A 14,136-nucleotide genomic window follows, 5' to 3' on the forward strand; every position below is an offset into this window, starting at 1 on the left:
AACTGAGGTCACCTGTCAGCCTTTTCTCCAAAACAAATGTCAGAAAAATACTTCCCGCTCTCCCTGCCTCCTTGCTCCCGTGTCACTCGCTCACAGTACATATACCGCAAGGCCCCTCCTCCGCCCATTCTCCCATACGCTGTATCAGCTCTGGTTAACAAAGTAGCAAACAAATGGACTTTTCTGCTCTTCCCTCACTCGGATCAGATCATGTCTATACGGAACTGGTTGTCCTCGGGTCAACCAGCTGCACACATCCCATTCGTAATTTGGGTTGACTTTGGATATCCCTATGGGTCTAGTTAGGGACCATCGGTACATTTATTTATTGACAGTCCCTAACTAGTCCCGGAGCTAGGCTATCCAAAGTTAGGTGGTACACCAGCCACCTGAAGCTAATTGGCAAACTCTTCACACCTGCGAACACACACACACACAAATCAAACCACACCCCGAAACTAACTCACAGTTGAATTCAGTCATGGCCGCTAGCAGTTCTTAATGAACCAAATATGAAACGAGGCCAAATCAGGATTGGCAGTCACCGTTTAAATCTATCTGATGACATGTTGCACCTCTTCCTTGCTACCTTTCAGAGCCGAGGAGGATGGATGAGAACAGCAGGCCAATGTAGCACTTAGTACAGCAGCAGCCAGGGGCAAATGGTAGGGAAGAGGAGGATTTAGGTGACCTAGACACAGGCCCAAAACAAGTTAAGCTACCTCAGTATCCCCTTGGCCATTCTGGATGGCAGAACTAAAGAGACCCAGCAGACAAGACACAGAGATAGATGGCAACAGAAGACTAAATGATGGAGGGAAAACCCAGAAGAACATAACAGGCCATAACAGAAGAGGATAGAGACCGTAACAAACAAGAACCTGAGACGGCAACAGACGAGACACAGAGAAAGTGACAGAGGGTGGAGAGAGAACAAAGGTGGGTTGAACACACAGTAGACTATCACTTTAAGCTGCTCTATGGATTCTAATTTGTTTTATTTATTTGCACAAATGAGATGAAATACAGATAGCGAGAAAGTAAAACATGGTTTACAAAGAATTGCAGGGGAGGTGAGAGAGCCTGTGAAATTCCTATTAAAACAATTGTGTACTTTTATACTTACAACCAGGACAGGATTAGAGAGGACAAAAGACGGCAACAGAAGAGGGCAGAACGAGTCACGAGAGACAGCAACAGACAACGCAGAGAAAGTGATGGCGATAGGCAGAGGGGTGAACACACAGTAGACTATCACTTAAAGCTGCTGTATGTATTCTAATTACTGCACTGTGTGTGTGTGTGGGGGGGGGGGGGGGTGTTTGGATACTGTGGGATTCTTTAATCAGTTTGGCTCATTGAACAAGTCAGTCTGTTTGAAGGTTTTTTGGCAATACACTGTAGATCAAAAATGTAATCATATCAAATTGTATTTGTCAGATGCGCTGAACACAACAGGTGCAATACAACCTTACCGTGCAATGCTTACTTACAAGCTTTTAACCAACAATGCAGAGTTTTAAAAAGTAAGACATTTGCTTAATAAACGAAAGGAAAAATATGGTTTTCCAGACTAGACCCACAGTAGCTACTGTAATTGAGTACTGGCAGTACTGGCTGTGGGAAGGTGCAAGTTAACTGAAACATGTAATCGCTCAATGTTGCTTCCAGAGAGACATCAGAGATTGTAACATACTCTGTTTCACGGAAACATGGCTCACTCGGGATATGTTGTCAGAGTCGGTACAGCCAGCCAGTTTCTTCATGCATCGCGCCGACAGAAACAAACATCTCTCTGGTAAGAAGGGCGGGGTGTATGCCTGATAATTAACGACTCATGGTGTAATCATAACAACATACAGGAACTCAAGTCCTTTTGTTCACCTGACCTAGAATTCCTTACAATCAAATGCCAACTGCATTATCTTCCAAGATAATTATTTTCGATTATAGTCACAGCCGTGTATCTCAAGGCCATCAGACTGTTAAAAACCTCTCTGGGCTAGGCGGGACGAATTCGTCCCACCTACGTAACAGCCACTTGCAGCCTGTGGCGCGATTTTCAAAACCTTAAAAATCCTATTACTTCAATTTCTCAAACATATGACTATTTTACAGCTATTTAAAGACAAGACTCTCGTTAATCTAACCACACTGTCCGATTTCAAAAAGGCTTTACAACGAAAGCAAAACATTCGATTATGTCAGCAGAGTACCAAGCCATAAATAATCAGACACCCATTTTTCAAGCCAGCATATAATGTCACCAAAACCCAGAAGACAGCTAAATGCAGCACTCACCTTTGATGATCTTCATCAGATGACACTCCTAGGACATTATGTTATACAATACATGCATGTTTTGTTCAATCAAGTTCATATTTATATCAAAAACCAGCTTTTTACATTAGCATGTGACGTTCAGAACTAGCATACCCCCCGCAAACTTCCGGGGAATTTACTAACAGTTTGCTAAATTACTCACGATAAACGTTCACAAAAAGCATAACAATTATTTTAAGAATTATAGATACATTACTCCTCTATGCACTCGATATGTCCGATTTTAAAATAGCTTTTCGGATGAAGCACATTTTGCAATATTCTAAGTACATAGCCCGGCATCACAGGGCTAGTTATTTAGACACCCACGCAGTTCAGCCTTCACCAAAATCACATTTCCTATAAGAAAAATGTTCTTACCTTTCTTGTTCTTCGTCAGAATGCAGTCCCAGGACTTCTTCTTCAATAACAAATGTAGGTTTGGTCCCAAATAATCCATCATTATATCCAAACAGCAACGTTTTGTTCGTGAGTTCTAGACACTATCAGAATGGTAATCCACGGTCACGAGCATAGCGCATGGCGTGACAAAAAATGTCTAAATATTCCATTACCGTACTTCGAAGCATGTCAACCGCTGTTTAAAACCAATTTTTATGCCATTTATCTCGTAGAAAAGCGATAATATTCCGACCGGGAATCTGCAATAAACTAAACAGCCGAATTAAAATACTCCACGGGGGCTAATCGCGCACGCGCCTCACTCCATTGTCACCTAATGGGACACTTGAATAAGATGATAATCTGTTTCAGCCTGAGGCTGCCTCGTCAACCTTCATGATTTTCCCGCGTCCTGAGAGCCTATTGGAGCCCTGGGAATTGTCACGTTACAGCTAAGATCCTTACTTTTCAATAAACAGATGCAAGACGCACGACTCCTTGTCAGACAGGCCACTTCCTGCATGAAACCTTGTCAGGTTTTTGCCTGCCATAGGAGTTATGTTATACTCACAGACACCATTCAAACAGTTTTAGAAACTTTAGGGTGTTTTCTATCCAAACCTGAACAATAATATGCATATTCTAGCTTCTGAGTTGGTGTAGGAGGCATTTAAAAATGGGCACATATTTTTTCCAAAATTCTCAATACTGCCCCCTAGCCCAAACAGGTTAACCTGTTTAGGATAGGGGGCAATATTTTCACGGCCGGATAAAAAACATACCCGTTTAAACTGGTTATTCCTCCTGCCCAGAAACTAGAATATGCATATAATATAATTGTTTGATTTGGATAGAAAACACCCTAAAGTTTCTAAAACTGTTTGAATGGTGTCTGTGTATAACAGAACTCATATGGCAGGCCAAAATCTGAGAAGATTCTATACAGGAAGTGCCCTCTCTGACCATTTCTTGGCCTTCTATAGCCTCTTTATCGAAAACAGAGGATCTCTGCTGTAATGTGACATTTTCTAAGGCTCCCATAAGGCGCCAGAACGGGGAATGATGACTCTGCAGTCCCTGGGCGAAAAACAGTAGGGGTTTTGGAAAGTGGTCGATGTGAGAACAATGACACGGGTGCGCGCGTGCATGTGAAGAGACCATTTTCTTCTTTCAGTCTTTGAACGAAAACAACGTCTCCCGATCGGAATATTATCGCTATTTTACGAGAAAAATCGCATAAAAATAGATTTTAAACAGCGTTTGACATGCTTCGAAGTACGGTAATGGAATATTTAGAAATGTTTTGTCACTATACGTGCTGGCGCTTCACCCTTCGGATAGTGTCTTGAACGCACGAACAAAACGCCGCTATTTGGATATAACTATGGATTATTTGGAACCAAAACAACATTGGGTGTAAAGTAGAAGTCCTGGGAGTGCATTCTGACGAAGAACAGCAAAGGTAATCCAATTTTTCTTATAGTAAATCTGAGTTTGGTGAGTGCCAAACTTGGTGGGTGTCAAAATAGCTATCCTGTGATGGCCGGGCTATCTACTCAGAATATTGCAAAATGTGCTTTCCCCGAAAAGCTATTTTAAAATCGGACACCGCGATTGCATAAAGGAGTTCTGTATCTATAATTCTTAAAATAATTGTTATGTTTTTTGTGAACGTTTATCGTGGGTAATTTAGTTAATTCACCGGAAGTTTTGGGTGGGTATGCTAGTTCTGAACGTCACAAGCTAATGTAAAAAGCTGGTTTTTGATATAAATATGAACTTGATTGAACAAAACATGCATGTATTGTATAACATAATGTCCTAGGAGTGTCATCTGATGAAGATCATCAAAGGTTAGTGCTGCATTTAGCTGTGGTTTTGGTTTTTGTGACATTATATCCTCTTGTCGGTCGCCTAGGATAGGGGGCGCTACAGCGATTTTTGAAAAAAATTCATGCCCATTTTAAACGGCCTCCTACTCAAACTCAGAAGCTAGGATATGCATATATATAATACTTGTGGATAGAAAACACCCTAAAGTTTCTAAAACTGTTTGAATGGTGTCTGTGAGTATAACAGATCTCAAATGGCAGTCAAAACCCCGAGACAGATCGTAACAGGATGTGGAATTCTGAATTGCGGACTCAACTTCATCACTTTGCCTATAAATCACACCGTGAGCAATGGTTCATTGAGCACTTCCTATTGCTTCCACTAGATGTCCCCAGTCTTTACAAAGTGGTTTGAGTCTCCTACTGTGAAAACTGACAGAATGAGACGCTGTGGAAAGTGGTCACATGGAGAGGGCCATCACCATTATGACGCCAGCGCCCCTGGCTACCCTCCCCCTTCGAAACGTTTAGAAAGACAATGCAATCGTCCCCGTTGAATCTTATTGGAGCTCTGGTTGAAAAAGGCCCTAAAGATCTGTTATACAACGTTTGACATGTTTGAACGAACCTAAATAAAAAAAAAAAAAGCATTTTATTGAAAGAGGAGTCCCGCGGCCGACGGAAGTTTTGGAGCAGCCTTCAGAACGCGCTAACAAGAACAAGCTATTGGGACGTAAAGGATTAACTTTTTCGAACCAAAATACATTTGTTGTGGACCTGGGAATCCTGGAAGTGCTTTCTGATGAAGATAATCAAAGGTAAGGGATTATTGACAATAGTATACAAGAGTAGATTTGATATGCGATTGTTCCAAGATGGCGCTGACCTGTAACGGTAGCCTATTTTTCTGAGTATCGCATCCCCTTTTATCGCAAAGTGTGATTACCCAGTAAAGTTATTTTTAAATCTGGCATTACAGGTGCTTTCAAGAGATATTCATCTATAAATCTTAGAATGACAATATTACATTTAAAAAATGTTTTCGAATAGTAATTTAGTAAATTGTAGCGCTGTTTCACCGGATGTATTTGAGGGAAAATAGTTAGTCAACGTCACGCGCCGACGTAAAATGCTGTTTTTATATATAAATATGAACTTTATCGCACAAAAGAATTCATGTATTGTGTAACATGATGTCCTAGGAGTGTCATCTGATGAAGATTGTCAAAGGTTAGTGCTGCATTTAGCTGTTTTTTTGGTTATTTGTGATGCATGTGGTTGGTCGGAAAATGGCTATGTGGCTACTTTTACGATATACTCCTCTAACATAATGTAATGTTTTGCTTTTGCTGTAAAGCCTTTTTGAAATCGGACAACGTGGTTCGATTCAGGAGAGGGGTATCTATAAAACGATATAACATAGTCCTATATTTGAAAAAAAAAAAATCTTAAATGTTGTTATGCTAATGGTGATAGGATTTTTCGCTGGATGTCCCGAGCCCGACGAGGTTTTAAGCTAGCTTGAAAAATGGGTATCTAATTATTTCTGGCTGGGTACTCTCCTGACATAATCTAATGTTTTGCTTTCGTTGTAAAGCCTTTTTGAAATCGGACAATGTGGTTAGATAAAGGAGAGTCTTGTCTTTAAAATGGTGTAAAATAGTCATATGTTTGAAAAATTGAAGTTTTGGGATTTTTGAGGAGTTTGTAATTCGCGTCACGCCCTATCATTGGATATTGGCTAGGCGTTCCGCTAGCGGCACATCTAGATGTAAGAGGTTAAACAGCCATCACTAACATAGAGGTTGCTGCCAACATACAGACTCAAATCTCTGGCCACTTTAATAAATTAACTTAAAGGTAAAGGTATCACTTGTCACTTTAAATAACGCCACTTTAATGTCTACATATCCTACATTACTCATCTCACATGTGTATATATACTGTTTCTACACCATCTACTGCATCTTGCCTATGCCACACAGCCATCACTCATCCATATATTTATATGTACATATTGTTATTCATCCCTTTACGTGTGTGAATAAAGTAGTGATGTGAATTTGATAGATTACTTGTTAGATATTACTGCATTGTTGGAACTAAAAGCACAAGCACTTCGTTACACATGGTTAGCAGATGTTAATGAGAGTGTATGTGATTTGATCAAAATGAACCAAATTCAGCTGTTGAAATTCCTTATTTTTGCCAGGGGAGAATGCATACGGACCCCCCTGCTAGCTTTGGGCTAAGCCTCCAATGTCTTCAAATCCTAAACACCTCATGATGTTAGCGTGGCTTGTAGTTATATAAATTATGTAATCTTCTATTTAGACTATGACGTAAGGTTTTATTTCTCCATTGTTTACAAACAAGAACGTAAACCATGGTTTCCAAATACATTTCAAACTATCCTGTGAATATTATGGACTGTCACTCCTTCTAGAGTGCTGTCTATGAATTTGAGAGGGTTTACCAGCCTCATCTAAAAGCTAAGTTGTATGCCAAAACAAGAGGTGTGGCTGCCATTTTGATGAAGAATGAATCCAGAGTGTAGAGAAACTTTTAGGTGTTTTCACAATTGTAATATGTCTCCTCTATTACTTAAGTCAACTGTTAAGGTGGATTGTTTAAGACTGTATTATGTCCACCAGAAAGACATCAACATACAGTGCGTCTTTGTTTTGTTTCTGCAGTTCGTTTTTTCCAAAGAAATAAGAGCACCAATCGTTAGGGCTCCAGAGTCCTCTTCCTCTTCAGAAAGAACAACAAGACTGGAGAACAAAGATGTGAGTGACTCAAATGTTTGCATAACATACTGTATCAGTGATATTTTACACACGCTGCATTGCCTGGGAAATGAGCAAAAAAAAAACATGATTTTATGTCGACGGCCAAACTTTGTTGCAATTTTCTAATACTGTGGCTGCTGAAGTAACCCCAGTTCTGATATGTTTTCAGAACACTGAGTCATGTGCGACTCGGAGACCATCGAGCTAGCTGCTCTGGGCCGACCCTTCCAGCTGGGGATGCTGTATGACTGTCGTAGAGATGTCCTCATTCCAGGTACAGGAAACAATTCCTCTTTGGTTTGGAGGTAATCAATGTGCATCATCTTAAATTCATTGACAGTGTTTCCACCACTGAGTTGGAGAGAGGGCACACTGTTCTAGCACAGGGAACACCATTGAGGGCTTTCACCATTTTAAAGTAGTTTCTATGGATTAAGCAATAATCAGCAGGAGGGGTCAGCCAATGAATTGCACTCCTCACCAGACATTCCATAACTGCAGATGTCAGTAAATCACCAATCTTGGCTTTATACCTGTTCAGACTATACACACTCCACACAGTAGGTGGTGATATGCACCTTTTCAGTTTATTTACAAACTGCTAATACACTCAGAAGTTGAAGACATTGGGGACATAATTGTGAACATAAGCAACCATTTACATTTAAACAGTTTCTCCAGCTCCAAATGAGTCTCAGCTAATTAAAATTGTTGATTTACTCGCACGTGACAGAATGCTAAATTGTAGCTGGTCCCATCAGATACCATGGCATAAGTTAGCGCTATGCTAACCTCACCAGTTGGCAAGCGATTATATTCTGTCTGATCCCTCCAGAGGACCCAGATTGAATTATGTAATCCTTCCTTAACCCAAAGGAAGTATCTCCCAGTTGACTACTTCAAATGGTGAAAGTCCTGAATGGAGCTGCCCATGCTAAAACAGGCTTTTGGGCAATAAAGTCCTCTATGATGCTGTCACAGAATCGGCCATTGCAGAGAGAGATTAGCTTTCTGGTGCATCTCTATGGTTACCACAGAGTAAGAAAAGCTAGAGGACACACTTGGGACAAAAGAGTGATGTCATGCAGGTTGTTTTTGAAGTGTTCATATTGTAGTAATGCTGTCAATGGCAAAGATTACCCTTTTTTTTCCTTCTGAGAGTGTAATGTGGCACTATTTGTCCCTGTAGGGGAACATTCTAGATAGAGTTCTATCTCGAATCTTTCTGGTTCCAAATAGCAACCTTTATTTGGAACCCAGGTTCTATTTGACCTGAAAGAAGCTTCAGATAGAACCCATTTCCAGACTGGTTCAAATGGGCCTATAGAGCACTCTTTACTTCTGAGGGTGTAGGTTTTCTAACTATGGGTTGACACCTATAATACACTGCTCAAAAAAATAAAGGGAACACTTAAACAACACAATGTAACTCCAAGTCAATCACACTTCTGTGAAATCAAACTGTCCACTTAGGAAGCAACACTGATTGACAATAAATTTCACATGCTGTTGTGCAAATGGAATAGACAACAGGTGGAAATGATAGGCAATTGGCAAGACACCCCCAATAAAGGAGTGGTTCTGCAGGTGGGGACCACAGACCACTTCTCAGTTCCTATGCTTCCTGGTTGATGTTTTGGTCACTTTTGAATGCTGGCGGTGCTTTCACACTAGTGGTAGCATGAGACGGAGTCTACAACCCACACAAGTGGCTCAGGTAGTGCAGCTCATCCAGGATGGCACATCAATGCGAGCTGTGGCAAGAAGGTTTGCTGTGTCTGTCAGTGTAGTGTCCAGAGCATGGAGGCGCTACCAGGAGACAGGCCAGTACATCAGGAGACGTGGAGGAGGCCGTAGGAGGGCAACAACCCAGCAGCAGGACCGCTACCTCCGCCTTTGTGCAAGGAGGAGCAGGAGGAGCACTGCCAGAGCCCTGCAAAATGACCTCCAGCAGGCCACAAATGTGCATGTGTCTGCTCAAACGGTCAGAAACAGACTCCATGAGGGTGGTATGAGGGCCCGACGTCCACAGTTGGGGGTTGTGCTTACAGCCCAACACCGTGCAGGACGTTTGGCATTTGCCAGAGAACACCAAGATTGGCAAATTCGCCACTGGCGCCCTGTGCTCTTTATCGTTGATAAATTGGATTTCCATTGATTATTTTTGTGCGATTTTGTTGTCAGCACATTTAACTATGTAAAGAAAAAAGTATTTCATAAGATTATTTCATTCATTCAGATCTAGGATGTGTTATTTTAGTGTTCCCTTTATTTTTTTGAGCAGTATATTTACTTTGAGGTAAAAAATGTACCTTTTAATTAGTTATTTGAATTAAACCATGATAATATATAGAAATATTTACACATGTACACGTTGGAGTATAATTTTCACAATAACGTTCTTTGGTCATTCTCTTTAAACTGCAGGTATCACTCTCTGGGATTCTGAGATGCTGCAGAAACGCATCAATGTCCGTCCACAACCAAACACTGACTTCAAAATCATTGCTTCAGACTCAAGTGAAGCCAAGTCAGAAGCTTTGAATGTGTCTGCATCTCTTGAGGCCAGTTTCCTTGGTGGCTTAGTCAATGTGAAGGGTTCTGCTGAATTCCTACATGTCAAAAAGACCTCAAAGCATCAGTCTAGGGTTTCTCTGCAGTACCGTGCCACCACTCGCTTCGAGCAGTTGACCATGGACCACCTGGGGACAGGAAATGTGAAATACTCTGTCTTCCAAGAGGGCTCTGCAACCCATGTGGTGACTGGCCTGCTCTATGGAGCGCAGGCCTTCTTCGTTTTTGACCAAGAGGTTTCCTCAGGAGAAAACCACCAGGACATCCAGGGAACCCTGCAGGCCACAATAAAAAAGATCCCTCAAATGTCAATAGAAGGGCAGGGAAATTTGAAGATGAGTGAGGAAGAGAAGAAAAAGGCCAATAAATTCAACTGCACTTTCCATGGTGATTTTGCACTAGAAAACAACACTGTCACATTTGAAGATGCCATGAAGGTGTATGCTGGCCTGCCAAGTCGACTAGGGGAGAACTGAGAACATGCTGTGCCCATGACCGTCTGGCTCTATCCTCTCAAGAACCTGGACTCTGCAGCTACCCAGCTAGTCAGGCAGATCAGTGTTAGCCTGGTGCGTCGCGCACAGCGAATCATGGACGGACTGGACAATACTGATGTACAATGCCAGGACATGATGAAGGAAGACATGGCTATCAAGTTCCCTGAAATCAAAGCCAAGCTCAACAAGTTCAGGGACTTGTGCTTAGAGTACAAGCTGGTGTTCCAGAAAGGTTTCTGCAAGGTTCTTCCCAACATAAGAGGAGGAGGAATGGAGGAGGAAGAGCTGATAAAAATTATCAACAGCAAAGAACGTTCTCCATTCCAGAATGACCTTATGATCACGTACCTGGATGACAGAGAGAGAGAGATGAATGTTGTCAGCTCTTACCTTGACATAATGAAAGAGGTACAAGTTGTGTACTGAAGCAGTGAATTGGATGGATTAGTGCTTGATAAACCGAATGATTATGTAGTGTGTTTTGCATTATCGTATTTGAAGGTGAAAGAAGAGTATGTGGTAGTCTTGGAGAACTACTTGCTGGAAGAATCGAAAAGTGATTTTTCACTGATACCTTACTACTCCAAAGCAGCCGGGAAGACTGCAGTAGAAAAGTGGTTTCGCTCGGGGGAGGTAACGACCCTAACTAGGCAAACCATAAATCTGTTCCTAGGCTTCAAAGAGTCAAACAAAGGCATAGAAAATCTTGCATTCCGCACTGCGTCAATTCCAAACAAACGCCTCACTGCGTCCTCCATCCATGTCTATGAAAGAGGGACACTTTTGAGTCCACAGTTTGAGCTGCCATCAAAGCCAGGTGTTCCCACCATCAAGAGTCTGGAGCATGACTGTGTCCACTTGCAAGTCAAACCTCCCAACCTTGGTGTTACCTCTGTGGAGTCGTACCAGGTTGTGTACCAGGCTGAGCAGGCTGACTCTGAGTGGACAGAGGTGAAATCGGATGCTACAACTAACCAGGTCACCATCAGTCGTTTGGACCCCTACAAAAAGTATCGCTTTAGCTGCAAGGCAGTGTGTAGACCTGGTGTGAGCCTCTCCAGTGACTGGACAGAATACTTCAGGACCCGCCCATGTAGCCCCCCTGGACCACCCACAGAGAGGAGGATAGAGTCAGGAAGTATCAGAGTGAACTGCGACATTCCTACCATAGCGGGAGATGATGTTGAAGTCATTGGTTATGTGGTTGAATACAGAAAGAGTGTAAAGGCTATAGACAATCAGATGTAGCACGCCATCAAAAGCACCACTAGAGAGAGTAGACTGGAAGGACTTGAGGCTGACACTGCATACAGCATCAGAGTCTCTGCTAACTGTGGCAAAGCAGGGAATAGTCTACCCAGTCCTGAGACTGTGCTGACTACCCTTAGAGTCTCTGATCCCCAACCGAAGACGAGCAAATCAACAGCAGCAAAAAGTGAGGAATTCCTCAAAAAATCCCAGAAGGTGGAAACCAGCAACCCCTCAATCCACTGGCTGAATCTGGAAAAGAAGTTGGTTGTAAAGGAAAGTTTTGACCAGTACACATTTGGGAGGAAAGTTGAGCAAGGGAATAACAAGGTGATATTGCTTCCGGGGGCCACAGGTGCAGGAAAAACATCCCTGATCAATGCCATGATAAACTACATTCTTGGGGTAAAGTGGGAAGACTGTTACCGCTTTAAGCTCATCCATGAAGTGACCAACAAGTCACAGGCTGAGAGCCAGACTGTGGTTGTGACATCATACGAGCTCTACAACCAGCCAGGCTTTCAGATTCCTTATTCTCTGACTATCATTGACACATCAGGGTTCGGAGACACCAGAGGAATGGCTCAAGATAAATTGCTCACCCAGATGTTGAAGGATTTCTTGCGTAATCCTTTAGGGATTGATCACATTGATGCAGTCTGCTTTGTAGTACAGGCATCACTTGTTCGTCTCAGTCCTTCCCAGAGATGCATCTTTGATTCCATCCTGTCCATCTTTGGAAAGGATGTTGCTGAAAACATCCTGATGCTTGTGACATTTGTTGATGGGAAGCACATACCGGTGCTAGAAGCCATCAAAGCTGCAAATCTGCCCTGTAAGAAAAACAAGAAGGGGCTACCAACCCATTTCAAATTCAACAGTTCAATTATGTTCATAAAGGAGACGGAGAGCAGCTCTGAAGAGGATGATACTGATGATGATCATAAGGCCCAGTGTCCAGAGCAATGGAGGTCAACTTTCAAGGAGATGAAGAAATTTTTCCAAGCACTGGAAAGCATTGAGAGTAAAGATCTGACCCTGACAAAGAAAGTGCTGGAAGAACGTGAGCTTCTGGAGAAGACCATGACACGCCTGACCCCTCAGATCACAGCAGGTCTGTCAAAGCTAAGTGAGATCAAAAGCTTCAAACAGTGTCTGGAGAACGAGGATGAGAACATGAAACAGAACCACCATTTTGAGACTGAGGTAAATGTGCTGTCGGTGAAGAGAAGCAAATTATCCCAAGACTTTGCAACAAACTGCAAGATATGCAATTTCACATGTCACACCTGCTGTTTCTTCCCAAATGAGGATGAAATCAAAAGTTGTGCCGTGATGGATGATGATGGCAACTGTACCGTATGTCCAGGAAAATGCTCTTCCACTGACCACGACAAGGGAAAAAGTCTTGTTGACGTATGAAACAAAGACTGAGAAAAGGACTATTCAAGAACTGAAGGACAACTCCATGAAGGCGTGTGGCAAGTCTATGGAAACCAAGGAGATGCTGGATAAGCTTGAGGATGAGTTTCATATGATTGAGGAATTTGATCAAGCAGTCTTCTGACTGTCTCAAGAGACTTAATGATGTTGCCCTGAAGCCAAGCTCTCTCTCCACTATGGAGTACATTGAGATACTCATTCGCACAGAGGAGGACGAACGCAAGCCAGGCTTTGAGGATCGGATCGTAGAGTTGAAGAAAATGAAGGGAGAGCCTGAGATTCTGGATAAGATTGCAAAAGAAGAAGATTTACTCCCAAATGAGCGAAAATTCATGAAGGATAAAAAGGATAGACCGCAGGAGGTTCCAACATAAGTCAGGGATGTTGTCCTGCTAACATTATCTGGAAACAAAATTGGGTCTCCATTTGAACATTAAGCTTCCCGATATTGTAGGAACATTTGCGTTTGTTGGGAAGATCCAACTGAGATGTGGGGTTAATTGGATTTGTAAATAAAACTCTTAGTCTTGTGTAAAGCCGTATGTTAATTTGTCCACCTCAAAGTAACTGAACAAAAATTAGGGCCTAATTTAGATCTAGATTAAATCAGAACTGCATAGCAAATCATTGGTTTTGTTTAGGCAATGTCAGAGGTGCAGGGCCGGCCCTCCCATTAGGCAAGATTAGGCGGCACTTGATTTTGGGGTGGCATTTTGACAATTGGCTGCTGCCCTCCAGCGCCCCTGATCGGCTACTACACCGCCAGCGGCACCCCAGCCACCAGCTCATAGCGTTGCTGCAGTTCCCGCCCCACCCCATTCCCGCTTCTCCCGAAGTGCATTCCCACTATCCTTGGTAGCTATGTTGACGTGTGTGTGTTTTATGTGGGAATATCCAATTGTGAAACAATAATAAAAATTAATCTGCCAATTCAATTATTGCTTGGTTTTGTATTTTGTGAGTGACAAAGACGATTAGCGATTAAGGCAGTAGCCTAACCTAGCCTGTTAACCTTAGCTAGCTACT

The 14,136-nt window shown here is 42.3% G+C and overlaps 1 pseudogene; it reads left to right on the forward strand.

Moving 5' to 3' along the window:
* Nucleotides 1-378: 378 nt before the first annotated feature.
* Nucleotides 379-12,265, forward strand: LOC106603987 (verrucotoxin subunit beta-like; annotated as a pseudogene).
* Nucleotides 12,266-14,136: the final 1,871 nt, after the last annotated feature.

The sequence above is a fragment of the Salmo salar genome, chromosome 04 (genome assembly GCF_965601325.2).
Source record: "Salmo salar chromosome 04, fSalSal1, whole genome shotgun sequence".
NCBI classification, from domain to species: Eukaryota; Metazoa; Chordata; class Actinopteri; order Salmoniformes; family Salmonidae; genus Salmo; species Salmo salar.